We start from the raw sequence: 16,278 nt of genomic DNA, 5'->3' as shown, positions 1-16,278 counted from the left end.
AAAAGGAGACAGACATGCTGTTTCAGCTACAATGACAGAGGAAGTTGATGAGCTTGTCAAGCTTCTTGACCAGACCCTTGCGTCTCTCAGCTGACTCATCAACTAAACGGCCATCAACATTACCGAGGATAAGCTCTGATATAAGTTCACATTCTATTTGCTTGCTGGTTTCCCCTTTCTTTATGTGACTATGTATTTTATTTCATTGGGTTGTAAGGATCGCCGAATGCTGAAGTAAATCAAGAAGCAGTTCTCTGTATTGTGTACAAAGACCTTCACATCCAGTGATTATCTTCAGTTATTATACACTGTAAAGGTCATGCTGATTAACTATATACCAATGGGATTTAGGAACTCAGATATTTGGTAGTGTGTATTTCATGAATCATTACACTGTTCTGAGAAAAAAAATTAGGTTCAATAAAGAAAATATGATTCTTTCTCTTTGTTTCAGTTTAATTTATACCAGGTTTTTGAACAACCAGTTTTAGCTCACCTCCTGATACCAGCAACCCCTAGACTTATAAATGATATTCATCTCATTGGCAGTGGAACTAAGCAGGCTGCTCATAGTTGAAGATTTTATTTCAGTTGGCTGGCCTTCAGCAGCTGACTTCATGGAGATCTTACTCAAGTTCAGCGCCTTATGTGAGTATTTCTATTGTTGTTCTTTAGTCCCTGGCTCCTGCCCTCATTCACTTTCTTCTTTTTCTTTTTTGTGGTATGTTAACTAGATTTTATCTTGAAGTTATTCAAGTGTGAATCACTGAAAATGCCCCCTTTTTTTTTATCAAACCAAATCATTTGGTTCACTGCTTGCTCATTTTCACTGATGGTTGTTGTGTAGGCCTTGGAACTTTTAGGAGCAGGAATTATTTTTATTGCAATGATGTGGCTGCCCGTGTAATCCTACACTGAAACTCATCCCTTCCCCTTATGCCTATAAGCTTGTAACTTCCATGTGCTCATGTTTGATAGATCTTGGCCATTGAAGAGTCATTTTACATATGTTAGATGATTGATGTATCTGCCCTTGCATGTACATCCATACATCTCTATTTATGCAGCAGCTGTTTTGTTTTCTGACGCTTCTGCATGGTTGCAACTTGTAGGACTTGATATTAATGGTGTTCAGACTGTTATTAATTATGCTTGTCCTCGATATACAAGGTATTTCCACATCTTGAATTATGTTTGACAGCATGATCATCTTTTGTTTTCTACAAAATTTGTGAACTTTGTCTTGATGTGCACTATGCTCAATTGCATCGGTTGGCTCCTTGTTTTTTTCTTTATGCAGTTACGTTCACCGAGCGGTCGACAGCAAGAGCTGGTAGAGAAGGATATGCCGTACATTTGTTATGACAATGACCGATTCTATTTAAAGCTTTGTAAGTGATGATCATCCTGGTTTGCCATTTTTTCTTTTATTGGTTGCCTTCATTGAGTCTAGAATAGGCATTCAGTATCACTTCTGCTTTATGAAATTTATGGAATTATTATGCATGTCACTAGTGGTTCCTATCATGTTACAGAATCATGAGGCCTTATAAAAGATAACTGTGAAATTTGAATTGACACTTTAAGGCCATATATCTTCTCACTCCATACCATATTAAACTTCAATTTCATGAACAATCTGGAACAGTTTTCCTTTGAGCAAGTAGTGGACATTTTCTATCAGAATTTCCCTTGCTTATATTCTATATTGTGTTTGAATCTGACAGGCAAAGAGAGTAGGTTCAAAGTTGAAGAGCCGGATGTTTGGAGCAGCATCACTAGTGGTCTCAAAAATTGAGAGATGGAGGAGAAGTCACTGAATTATTGAAGAGGAGAGGTTTGGTTTTGTTCATTTTCAAAGTTTTTTCTGTTCTTGGTCCTATGCTTCTGTTTGAGGCGGAGAAGCCAGAAAGCTGAAGAGCAACGAAGTATGGATCTTTATTTTCATGCTATTAACTAGATCCAGAAAATAATACCATTCCAAACTAGTAATAATTTCTAATATTGCTCTGATCAAGCAAAATATGATGCACAAGATGAATTTGCACACTAAAAGACCTGTTTAACAAAGAGAAAACGACAAGGAAGCAAAGAAATAATCTGCAAGTAAAATTTATTTCATGTATTGCGTCCTAGTGTACTGCATAATTTATTATACCAAAATTTCTGTTTAGCTACTGTGATGGGAAAGAATTTTAGTGATGAGATTATCTCATCTCATTGACAGGCATCTATAGAGAAAGAAAAGGTTCTGCGATGCTATCATCAGTGCTCAACAAGCTGAGACTTAAGATGAAGAAAAGAGGAACGAGAGCGTGAGGTCATACATCTTTCTCATTTCAAACCTGCTTTTAGAACTTTGCATGTGCACAATGCTAACTTGCTGAACAGAAAATTTACCTCGGAAGAAACGTCGAAACTGGAAGCTGCCAGAGAATGTTGGAGGATCAAAGCGAATTAATGAACCAGATGTAAGCATCTCTTGCTTTTTGGAATATAATTCTTTTTAGGCTGTATAATGCTTATACACCGACCTTACATGTCACTAACTTTGCCATTGCGAGCCTTTCTAGACTCCCTTAACTGTTAAAATTGAGCGCAGTCAAATGTTATTTCTCACCACTAGAAGATGTTTTACTGTTGAGTTTTTCTTTGTGTGTGTTAAGAGCTAGCAAGTTGTTCTTTATTTTATGATATAGCTTGTGATACCGTATGAGAATTGCAGGGTAGTGGGAAAAATAAGAAGAGAAGGAAGGTATATCTTTGGTTGACTGGCTACCGGCGAGCAAAAGCAGTAAAAGCTGTGAAGAAGGCTGTAGATTCTGGCAAATGTGAAGAATCCAATAAAGCTAAAGCAGTATAAACAAGAACTCAATCAAGACAGAGAAATGCGGAGCTATTCAAAAATGACATGAGTGAGAAGACAGAAAAGTTCTAGTAATGCTGGAAGGAAAAAGCCCAAAAGTTCATTAGACAATCCGGTATGAACATATGCATTCCTCTAATAATTTTTTGTCTGTTCTTCGACTATCTATATTAACTGTTTCTGGTTCAAAATCATGTAGGAGAACTTAATTTCACGTATTAAACCAGAAAGTTGGTCATTTTTTGAATCGCTTTGGTGTTGTTTGCACAAATGTGTTTTAAGAAAAATAACACATTCTTCAGCACAATTCTTAGAAACTGTTTCAAGTCAACTTGTTTTATGGACAGCATTGCATCTTTAGTTTCCGTCCCTCTTTTGCTCTAGGCAAGTTTTCTTCCAAGTAGATTCTAGACCTACAATATCTGGAACACTGTAAGCAGATGTATGCTTGGTTCAATAATCTTCCTATTCTCAATATATTCGAAATATGTCTTGAATTTTTAATTCGTGGAGCTTTGCACCGGGGATACTGTTTTTACTAAATTTTCTTTCGTTTCCAGTTACAAGCGCAAGTAGCCCAATTACAATATATTGGGCACACCAAATTCGTAGCCATTTATGTTGGGCCACTTCCTATTGAGAGGGAGAGCTAGCTTACTGCCAGAGACGAGATGCCTGTATTTTCTACAGCCATTAATAGGTTCAAATGTACTAGTTTCTGCAGATGCTTTAGGAAATGCATTTGTTGACCAAATTCTCGATTACATATCAATCAAAGTCAATTTTGTTCTATTGTTTTTGAAGTAGTTTCGTCAAACCTTACATGCTTTTCGTGAAAGAGCAACAATGCAGACAGAAAAAAGTAAAGCTAATCATCTAAAATGTTGCAATGAATGAGCAACGAAGAAAAGGGAAATAAATAAATAAATAAAGCATCTGAAGATGTGTAGCTTGGTTTCCTTTAGCGTTTTATCTAGCAGTATTCATTGATTCGGATAATAAAAATGCAACCATCCGGAAAGGGGCAAAATGAGAAAGTGAAGAACAATATATTAATTTTCTAGCTGTAAATTAGTGATGTTCAATAACCAAATTGTTCTTGCCAAAAAGAAAATAAATGGTAAGAAAAGCTCAGTTTCTTTTTTATCTTTCTGTGACATAAAAGGAAAATAAGTTACACCTACATGTACCAAGCCTCTATGGAATGCAGAAAAGGAAACATAAACTAAAACAATTAAAATCTATTCCCTCCCTTTGGCAATCAATCTCATGAATCATATTACATTTCTAATTTCCCGGCTTTATTCCGTTCAACTCCACTCCCACTCCAATGGGCTATCTTTGCAATGCAAGCATCAATTAATTTGGACTTATGAAATGACTCCAAGAGAGGAAGGAGCAACATAAATATTAACTTACTGTTTCCATGGAAAATGCTGCTGTCTGTAGTTAAATGCGTATGGTTCCCATCCACCATCTGTTCCTTCCTTTTTACCCCAACCCCGGAACTAGAGGAGGCTTGTGTTTGCCCTCAAATGTTCTTCTATTGACCTACCATGAACAGGCATGAATGGCTGCCTTAAACCCATGGAATCGTATTTCCTCCCTCAATGCTAATCTGGAATTCAGGTCAAATTAGGCCGCGAGGGCCTGAACCATTTAAACCAGCAGCTGCATTGCTCATGCTCATAATGAATGTGCCTGAGAGTAAGCTATTGGAACCGCTGATGTAGAGCCATAATTTGAGGCACAACAGGTGAGCTATTGGAACCGCTGAGTAGAGCCCATAATTTGAGGCACAACAGGTGCACCTGAATCAACAATAAAGGGATTGAGCCACTAGCCCCATAATGGCAGAAGGAAGGCATATTTGGCGCCATTGGCAGTAAATTAGAGCTAAAAGCAGGGAATGTGTATACGAGGCAGTGGAACCACCCATAAACCCTGCACTTCTTGTGATGCTCCCATCAGTTGCAGGCCCAAAACCTTGCCATTGGAAAGACACAACTGAGAAACAAAGTCCTTCCTATTGACTTCCACTCTAGTACCCATGATAGAAATAACAGGATCATTTGTTTAGGCCCTCCATGAGCAATTGAAGATCTACCAGGAAATGGCCCTTGTTCTAAAGCATTATTGTGATTGCATGGCCTGTCATTCAAATCAAAGTTCCTCAGAGAAGCTGCATTGATGATGATGACGAAGCAGGTGATGGCTGCAATGCCCATTCTGTCATAAAAGAGTGATTCCTTGACTCTTGAATCTAGTGCTGGACCGTCACCATCATCACTGACACAATTTAAATCCAGCTCAAGTCTCTCGATTTCTCTGACTAGCTTCAGTGAAGATTCTGCAGAATAGAGACCTGATGAGGCTGTAACGTTTCCGGACATTAGTTCAGCACCTTTTTCATCGCCAGCCTCAGCACTTGAGATCAAAATCAAGCAATCCAACCTCCGTTTTGAGCTACTGCTTGTCCCTCCAAGGGATAGTCTCTTACACCATCAGAGTTACGTCGAGGTGATGCTGGGCGAAAAGCACTTGTGGCAGCAGATCCTTTCCATCCAAGAGTCCCCTCGAACTGCAAAGGAGCTGCAGGTATGCCACGCACTGCTGCTGCCCTAGAAGCAGAAACCACTGAAATGGAGTGGAGATGGAAGTCACTGCACGTTCCGTATCATCAGAACAGACTTCTTGTTCAGATCAAATCACATAGACTTTTCTCTGTGATCGGCTCAGGATCTTGAGCCATGGTCACCTGAGAGGTTCCATGTCACGCGAGTGATTTTCTGGTTCATTATCTGCATCATCTGAATTAATAAGGAGCCCCTCCCCCTCAGTATGCGCTCAGCAGACCGAATGGGTCGGTTGACACCTCTTTGCAAGACCTCGGTGGTAGGTCTTGCTTTCTATTTATGGATTCTGGGTACTGGTTGCCTAATACCACCTTCTGATATCTTCTCTGAAGAGCTGCTGGAAGTTCTCTGTCATCTATGACTTCTCGCTCCACTTCTTGAGCAACTTTTCGGGCAACTTCTAGAGCATCAACTATGCCATACTCTAGATCAATATCAGATGTTGTATCGGTCACACCATGACTACTGGTAACCTGGAACCACTCTCAATCCTCAAGTTCACAATTCTCCTTATCTTCATCTGCTGTTCCAATGGCTGCCATTCTCGAAAACATAGTTTCCAGATCCCAGGCTTTTCATACAAGAGCTCATTGTCAGAGGAGCTCCGTGACGTGCTCAAATGTGACTCGCTGTCTTTACCAGCAATCTTGAATAGCTCTGAGCCACTGCTGGAATGATTCATAACAGCCACATCAGACATTGCCTTCTTTGGCTCAGATGCATGCATCCTCTCATCAGTAAGATCAACAGAATTTAGGACATGAAACCTATTGGCTTCAGTATCAGTATGGGAACTGGGTCCTGTTGTAACCTCCAGAGCTGTTCCAACACAGCATTAGACGAACCAGAGCATGTTCCACAGTACTAGAGTTTGAAACTGTCATAGCATCTGAAGCTTCAATATTTTCTTGCTTTGAATCTGCTAAACTGCAGGCCTCATGGGAAGCAGTTTCTTCCACAGTTTTGCTTGTAGTTCTTTCACAGGATTTAACACAGAAGAGGAGGCCATATGACTCTCAGATCTGTTTTCCGTGTCTGAATAGTCTGAATTTATGTGGACTTGAGCTCATCATTAGTAGTTTCAACATGTAAATCTTTAGTACTTTGTGGTTGAACACCATCTAGGCTTGAAGGAAGGTTTTCACTTTTAGCAGCATCTGCTCCATCTTTTTCCCCATGGGCACTTCCTCTTGAAACAGGACTGTCTTTGGCAGAATCTGGCCCATATTTTCTCCGGTAACAGTAGCAGCGTCTGAAATCTCATACTCATGTCCACCACTATCGACATGATCAGAACTGTACCTCGTTTCCACTTATCAAAGAGCAACCTAGCACTGTCCTGAACTCGAGAGCTATTGTGGCTCAGAAGATTCTTGACCGTAATCCAGATCTCCGAAGAAATTGACCTTTCCTTATCTCTATGCAACTTTCAAGTGCTCGTAAGAGTGCAGTAATTGATTCTTCCACAAAACTATCACTCGAGCCATTACCAAATTCTTGAGCATCCTTTAGCCATCTGCCTATAAAACAAAGTCCATCTAGCTGAATAAAAAGATCAAGACAATCTTTATTCTCAGTGGCCGCAATTGTGCTTGCAACAGCAGTCCACTGTCTGGTTGCATCACCAACATTTTTCACAACAGATTCTTTCTCTTTTTCATTACAGATACTAGCTCCTCAACTCGTGAAGGGACCGTGAGTCCATCTTTCATCTCAGCCAGGGTAAAAAAATCCTCAAGCGTCATGGCGTTTTAGATGCAAAACCACCAAACAAAGAGAACTCTATAACGTACTGACAATTTTGTTCCATCTAGAACAGGAATGAAACTTCAAGAGAGCATCTAAAAGGAAACCTGTAAAATGGCATGACATAAATGGTTAATTCTGTAGCTCCTGATGTTATCAATTAATTGGTGTTGATTCTGTAGCATCTAAAAGTAAAGTTCTTTTTCAATTAATTGGTATCAAAATAAAAAGGAAAGGAACATTGATGTTATCAATTCATCATCAAAATAAAATGGTAAAAAATGGGCTAAAACAACCATATCATACCTTCCAAGCAAGCTGATCATGTAAAATCATATTAATTGTCAACAAAAGATTCGAAAATGATAAATTATGGCACTCCTCAACACCTGAAATAAAAGAATTGCTAAAATCTCAAGCTTTTAAAATTATCAACAAAAACCCATTTGATTTTTAAATAAATTGAATTTCAGTTCTAAAACAGAAATAACTCAAAAACAAAATAACATACAAAAACCTACTCGTAAGTTGTAGGCTAATAAACTGAAAACCTGAAGAAACAATTAAATAGTTCACCAAATTTCCTCTAAAACAGTTAACACGTCACGGAATATCAATTACAATAGAAAGTGAAGATCTAACCCTAAAAATCAAAGCTCAGAAGAAACAGCATTACAAAACCCTAGCTTTTCTGCTGTACATCATGACGAGTGATGTGAATTGAGTTAAGATAATCTCAATTAATGCAGATATATAACTGATTTTAATAACGCTAAACCTCAATGTGAAAATAAAATCGATAACAGCCCATTTGTTTTACTTTTAAAAGAAAAAGCAAGATACCTAAACAATAACAAGCGTTAAGCGTAGTTACCTTCATAAAAAATCTTCAAAAAAAGGCAAAGAAAAACGAAACCCTAGCTCTGAAGCTGAGCTCCATTAGAAAGACGACAGCACACCTTTTTCTCCCTCAAAAGAAAAAAAGAAATCTATCTGAAAGTTTTCGACCCTTCGCTTTGAGCTTTCCCTCCCCGTGGAATCTTTTTTTTTCTTTCCTTTTTTGGGGATTTTATTTACTTAATTTTAATTTTAAATTTTTTTTTTATCTCGCTCTCTTAAAAACCCTCGTTTCGTCGTCTGTTTAATTCTTTTTTCCCTTTCCCGAACCAGGTTGAGAGAGAGAGAGAGAGAAAGAGCGACGTTATTCCTCGTAATATTTTTCTTTAATTTTTTTTTAAATTTGATTTTAGGTTTAGGCTAATTTGGTTTTTACACTGTCAAATCTGCGGTGGGTTTTAGTCTTAGTTTCGCAGTTAAGAGAATGGCACGTGCAGTGCAGTGTGTGCGAAATTATGTGCCGGTCGGATAAAGAAATTCAATTAAGACTAATTTTGAATTTCATTCTTCTTTACTTTTTGAAAATAAAAAGTCCTCTTACTTTAGTTATTTAATGGTTGAATTTTACTAATTTATCAAGTATAAATTATTAAATTATCAATTCTTACTAATTTTAGGGTAAATTATCTAAATTGGTCACCCAATTTTTAGGACGTTTCCATTTAATCATCCAAAATAAAATCTTTACAATTTGGTCACTTAACTTTTAGGTTACTTTTTATTTTAGTTACTGAAGTATTAGATTTCTAATGGCGATTAACTATACATGCACATCATATTTGTGCTTTTATTTTGGTCACCTAAAAAAATACATTTTTAAGTATTGATTGGGATAAAAAATCAAAGATTAAAGTGAAAAACGGTAGAAATAAAAATTATCAAATTATAATTGTTTATTCCATTGCTTTGAAAGTTCTAAATTTAGATTTGAAATATAATTTTTTAAATATTAAGATTCAAAATTATTGCAGTAAATCGATTGATAATATATAAAAAAAAATTAACAATTTATTTAATTTATTTGATTGTTTTGAATTATTTTAGAAATATCAATGAAAATTGATTTTTAATAGTTGTTTACGACACCCAAATTTATTTTGATTATATAGTATTAAATTTTCCATGTTAAGTTAAAAGTAATCTAAAAAATAATCTAAAAATTATTACATTCGGGTTGAGCTCGAATTTAACATTTTTAATATGGGTCAGGCACTCGGGTTTAGGCCCATTTTTAAGTCGGGCTGAGCATGAGCCTAGAAAACAGGCCTAAAATTCTTCATTGACTTGGCCCAAACCTGACTTAGCCGACGATCAAGTCTATGCTTGGGTGACTAAAATGAAAGTACCCTAAAAATTGAGTGATCAAATTGTAATGATTCCGTTTTGGATAAACACCCTAAAAGTTGGGTGACTAACTAGACAATTTACCCATTTTTTTATATAAATTATTGAGTAACTGATTTTCAAGTCAGTGTTCAATTATAATTTTAACATGATTACTCAATTTCACTAATTTTGTAAAATACAATGGTTGAATTTTAACAAATTATAATAAACAATAATATTTAATTTTTATAAAAAGGAGGGATAAAATTCAAAATTATGGCTTAAGAGGTTTTCCTTTCCAGAACCTGGCTCCTGAGAAACAGTCAATTCGAGTGCTGCTTTTTTCATTTTAGAAATATTATTACCTTTTATGAAGAGTTTGGGTTTCGAGTGGTGGACTTGACACGGTCTAAAGCGTAAAAGCCCCCCTCACCCCACCCACCTCTTGAAAACGAGAGGGAGAAGATTGAAGGCCTTTGTTGTCACCTCTCACTTGTCACCTTCAATTGAAAACTATTTTTAGCTCATCCATCCTGGGGAGGGAATTCCATACTGTCGTGTCCAATATACATTCGATGTGGACTTCTAACTAAAAAACTTGATTGCACCCAATGTCCCCATATCAAGCCCACTGATTCTTTCAGTAAATTATATTATTATTATTATTATTAACCAGTGTTCAAAATTTCAATTACATCAAGTGTCAACTGTGTTGTTGCTTATGATACCGCTGCATGGTGGGCCACTATTCAACAAAGCTTCCTGAATCGAGAAAGTGGGTTTAGGGTGACGACTGACAAAGGATAGAAAAAAAAGATAAGGCCAAAAAGATTTGAGGTAATCAGTGGGATTCATACATCCCACTCAATTAATTAATTTTATTTGTAGTTCTAATCAAAATGTTTACAATTCTGACAGCTTGACAAACTTTTCTTTTATGACACTTTAAATAAATATAGCGAGTACTCTTTGTTTCTTGTGAAAAAGAAAGGTGGAGAGCACTGCTGGGGCCTTACCTTTTGGTTGCTTCATCTTCCTCGATTCTCCAGACGAGTTGGTAAAATTTCTGTTCTTGAAACATGGCACTATTTTTGAGATCCAAACAAAATGGTGTCCCTTGGGAATAAACTAATTAACTTATGCTGCTACATTCCAAAGTAGTCATCTATTTCCTGGTTATGTGCATCGCTTTAGTTTTCTCGGTTGGGAAATTGGAGAAATTTGTTTGCAGTCTGCAATGGAGGGGCTGAATACTTTTGTTAACAGTTACTATTTTTTCTCACCTGTTGCCTTTAGTTGTAATAACAGGTACACTTCTTCCCCGCTTTTGGACGAATAAATGGCATCTACTTGTCCAAGAAAAAATGTAATAACAAAAAGGGAACTGACCCTTTGTGGCTCGTGGACATATCAGACATGGACCAGCTTGGTTTGAGCGCTGAACCAAGATGAAAAGCATTAACTTTCATTAATCATCAATTTCGATATCCAGTCCCAGGAGAAAGCGACAAGGCCATCTGATGCTTTCTTATATAAAAACTGTGAGTCGAGATCATTGTAGATTTGGGCTCAACTAAACTTGGGTTCCATTTGGTATTAATATTGGTACAGTTTTACAGATAAAAACCCAAATTTTATAGCAAAAGTGATGCTAAACAAATATATTTATAATGTTTTAGGGTTTAGGGTTTATATGTAAAAGTATGAATTTGAATGGACAAGAATTTTTTAATTATATTAATAAATTATAATTTAATTATAATTAGTTAATTTTTAATTGACAAAAAAAGTTTTGTTAATTCATATTTTTATTAATAATAATTACGGCATATTATTTATTATTAATAAGTAGAACTTGAGTTTATTTCAAATTAATAAAAAAGGGATTTTTTATGATGATAATTAGATACATATATTTGAAAAAACGTGTTTTTCCTAATTGTATTCTACTCTAATTCTGTATATTTTCCTAGGAACTTTTCATCAATATCCAGTCCACAACTTTTAATAATAATTTAAACCATAGTTAATTATAATCACGTCATAATTTTTAATAAAGTGGTTCTTTCTCAGGAATCACATCATATTTTTTAATAATAATAATTTAAAAAATACTTAATGCAATTTTAAAAAAATTAAATTTTAATTCGAATGAAATTCTAAGAATATTAGTTATATATCTATTAAAATTTAAGTTTAATCTCCATAAATAGCATTTAGTAACGAAAAGTTGTATGCCGCATTCAAGAAGGATGAATAGTTCAATCTATTGACTCTTTCACAATTGGTTGGACTGTAGGTGCGATAAGCAACTAGACAAGCTAAAATACAACTAATCGAGGTGGATCCTCTGAATCTTGAGAACCGTGAAGTTAACCCCTTGGGGTTGGTGATCAAACCATTGATGATTCAAGCACCTTAACAATAGAGGAGTAGGTGTATTGATTACTACATGCATTTGCATGAGGGATATCACTCGAGCATTGCCAGACTTGCTATTGAGGCGAATAATTTAATATCGGTGTTGGGACTATGCAATTATTTCGGAACAAGTTCTTCAGAATATCGAGTGAAGGCCCTGATTCTCATCTATGAACTTTTTAGAGATATGTGATATATTGAAATATAATGGGGTATCCAACAAGACGGTCGGACTTCAATTATTTAACTTTCTTTAGATGGGAGAGTTACTGATTGACTCAACTCCCTCTATCACCTTATGGGACCAATTGGTGGAAAACAATTTGGCTAGATATTTTCCTCTCTCTAAGATAGCTAAACTTTTGAGGGATATTCACCATTTCACTCAATACGATAAAAGACCTTATATGACGCTTGGGAAAGATACAAAGAACTTTTCAAAAAGTGCCTACACTATGTTTTGAAAAGTGCTCAACAATTCTTATCTTTTACAATGGGCTAGACGTTGCAACAAAAATTCAAGTTGATGGTGCATTTGGAGGTTCATTGGTGCGAAAGCTTTTGAAAGATGCTTATGCAATTCTGGAAGAATTAACATCCCAAAATTACGAGGTTTATGAGCGGACTGCACCAAAGAAATCAATGAAAGTTAATGAACTGGGTCAAACTTTCAATCTTTCGACACAGTTGAATGCGATCAATAAAAGGTTAGATGTTGTTCTACAACATAGTAGACCGAGTAAATCAATGAACAGTGCAATGTTAGGTTGTGATTATTGTGCAGGTGCCCATCCTACCAAGCAGTGTTATGAATGGGTATCCAGAACTTTCAGCAGAACAATGCCTTTGCCAACACCTATAATCCTGAATGGAGAAATCATCCAAACTACTTATAAAGGAATAATCAAGAAGAAAATAATGTACCGCTTAAACAGAATGCTCCACTGGAGCAAAAACAACCACAAAGTCAGCAAATTCCACCTAAAAAAACAATAGAGGAACTATTGTTGGAATCTATGCAGAAAAATGATGCAAGAAGTGACCATTAGATCGTTGGAAGCACAGATAGGCCAATTGGTAACTACTTTGAGTAGTCGACCATAAGGAACTCTATCGATTAATACACAACCAAATCCTAAGATTAACCAGAATGAACATATAAGTTGATCCGTCTTAGAATGTTTAAAAATTAAGTTTTTAAAAAGTGATGCAAAAGTAATCATTTGGCTTGAGATTTAGACAAGATAACAATTTTTTTTATCTATCTAAATTTATGGCATCATAAATTTTTATTATTTTAATATATACTTTTTGACATTCTAATCTCTTTCAACATTTTTCCTTCTATTTTTCCATAATTTTTTGTGATCCAAACTTTTTTTTTTAAATTAAAAATTTACAACACATGCTAAGCAGACCATTAAAAAGCTCACCAAACTGAACTAAACTTCAGCCTAGTGTAAAGGAATTAGATACTGTGATTATTGGATTTTAATCACAACCAAGATTAGAAACCAAATCTAAACTATATATATTGTGTGTATGGCCCAGATGGAACCACTGAAGTTCAACTTCATTAAGATCCTAAATGGAAAATTTTATATTTAGATATTTTGGAAATTTTAAATTTTAAACTAATAAAAGTAAAATTTTATTTTAATCCCTTTAAAATTGATAAAAATTTGATTTAATTTTTTAAAAATCATGAAAATATAGGCTATTAAATTGGTGAAATTATATTTTTATTATTGTAAAAATTATAATTTAATTTTGGCTCCCTAAAAGAATTTTCTGATTTCGTCCTTGTAAATTTAATAACCTGCATCATTATAAATTTTAAAGGATTAAATCAAATTTTTATCATCTTTAGGAGAGACTAAGTGTAATTTTACTCTTAATTATTTAAAATTTTAAAAAAACTTAAATAAAAAAAATATTTTAGAGGCCCCTGTTCAGACACCATTAAGCAAACAAAAACCATTGCCGAAACTGTAGAGCCTAACAAAAAACTCAAAATGGCCCACATTTTTACAGGAAAAAGCAAGCCATACATAAAACAAAAAAAAAAAGGTGTCACACTAGAGATGAAGATGACTCTTCAGTGAGCGTAGTAGAAAAATGCTGCCCTGAGACCTTTGCCTCTCAGAAGCAACCAAGTTCTCCCCACTTCCATTTCCCTTCAGAAAGATTTAAAGAGATAAGTTTCTACGAATGAACAAATATAAATTTATTATTATTACTATTATTCTTAATATATTTTTGTAATACCCAATTTTAGCCCGGACTCACATATAGAAACATAATTTTCGAGGATATGCAATCTTAGATATGATATATGCAATATTAAAAGATATGATTTTGTAATCTTAAAGATTTAATTTGTAGATACCCTTTAATCTTCGCCGTTGATGTAATTGATCTATACCGTTGGATTTGGGGAGGCTCAGCTATAAATAGAGGCCTCTCCCTTCATTGTAAAAAAAGAATCAATAAAAAAGGGAGAACGATTGGCAGTTTTTTAAAGGTGGCTTACTGTTTTTTTTCTTTTTCGATTATTTTTTACTTATTTACGATTTTAAAAAAAGGGAGAAGGTGATACCACTGCGAATTTTATTTATTTTATTTAGCCCTAATAAAGTGACGCGTTTCAAAGGATGAAGATATTTTCTCATTCAAGCCCTATGAGTTATTCGCGCATTTTAATTGGGCCCTTCATTTTTTTTAAATTATGTTGATTTTCAATTTAATCCTTAATCTTTCATTTTAGGTTTTTAGTCTATTTTATTAATTTTGTTATTTTTTTTTGTTATTATTATATTATATATTATTATACCTACATATATGTTCGCATATGCATGTTAATATATATACATATATATTTTAAACGTTTTAATATATAAACTTATTATATACATACTTTATTATTATTTTATTTTCATAGTTTTTTATACATATATATATACACATTTATATTTCATAATATTTATACGTTTGCCCATATTCTATGATTTTTATATGTTTATACATTTTTGTAATATATACACATATATTTATACTCCACTCAAAGCTTATTATAAATATTTTCCACGTTTTTATATTATACTTATATATTTTATTTTTTTGTAAATGCATTAATATATTTTATATGTATATATTTATATTTTCCTTGTTTTCATAAATGCATTATGTATTTTATATATATAAGTTTTATAACCCAAAATTTTATGAGTAAATTATCTTTATATCTTTTATTCTTCATAATTTCAAATGTATATATATTTTGTACATTTTTCTCTTTATATTTTTTTTGTTTATTTCCTTCATTTGCTTATTGATTTATGTTTTCATTTATATTCATTTGATATTTTACATGTCGTTGTTTATGTACATTAATTTCGTTTATTTCTATGTCATTATTGTATTTATTATTACATTTTATATTTAATGTAGCATCACATCATTTTTTTTTATTTTAAAATTTTTAAATTTGAGATAACACTCATATTTAGGATTTTCAAAGAAATTGAGCCCTAGCGTATTGGGTTTTGATTTTCTTCGTTAAATCCAACGATCGAGGGTTGCTCATTAATAAAAATATATAAAATAAAAAGCTTGCTGTTGGGGAGTTAAATATGTTGTATCCTAACGTATTGGATGTGACGTATTGATTTCTCGAGACAAAGATTTTTTGAAAAAATAATAATAAAGGAAATATTTCAAGTTTGAGATTTTGAAGAATTGTGCCCTAACGTATTTGCCCGCGATTTCTTAAATCTTAAACAAATGAATATTCTTTCAAATTTTTATTACACGAGTTTTAGACTAATTCATTTTTGAGGAAATTAGAATGTTGTGCCCTAACGCATTGGGTGTGACATTTTCTTTCTCCGAAATGATAAGGGTCTTAATAAATAACGTTTTTAAGTTTTTACTAAGGATTATATTTTTTAAATTTTCAACATTAAGACACTAATTAATTAACTAGGTATCAATTTTGGGCGTTACGAGTGTGCTAATCCTTTCTTGTACGTAACTAACTTCCGGATCCGTTTTTCTAAAACTCGTAGACCAAAACCGTTTTTTTAGGTGATCCAATCACACCTTAATAAAAGATTGGTGGCGACTCCCAATTTTCATTTTTTAAAAGTCGACAACCTAATATTTTTGTTTTTCAAAAAAATGGTTTCGACAATTTTCATGTCCGTCTGTGAAAATTAATTCCACCCAATAGTTATAATCGTCGATAATTCTCCCACTGAAAGTACAAAATGCTTTACCTATGCACCCATGGTTGAGTTTATCATCTTTACTAGCTCTTCCTTATCAAAGTTCTAAAACAGTTTGCCTTGATTTTGATTAATGAAGAAACAATATTAAGTTTCATAT

At 34.1% G+C, this 16,278-nt stretch overlaps 1 pseudogene; it reads right to left on the bottom strand.

The window, feature by feature from the left end:
* Nucleotides 1–4,578: 4,578 nt before the first annotated feature.
* Nucleotides 4,579–8,224, bottom strand: LOC121217096 (uncharacterized; annotated as a pseudogene).
* Nucleotides 8,225–16,278: the final 8,054 nt, after the last annotated feature.

This window comes from Gossypium hirsutum, chromosome D05 (genome assembly GCF_007990345.1).
Source record: "Gossypium hirsutum isolate 1008001.06 chromosome D05, Gossypium_hirsutum_v2.1, whole genome shotgun sequence".
NCBI lineage: Eukaryota > Viridiplantae > Streptophyta > Magnoliopsida > Malvales > Malvaceae > Gossypium > Gossypium hirsutum.
This window is presented reverse-complemented; position numbering and strand designations above follow the sequence as displayed.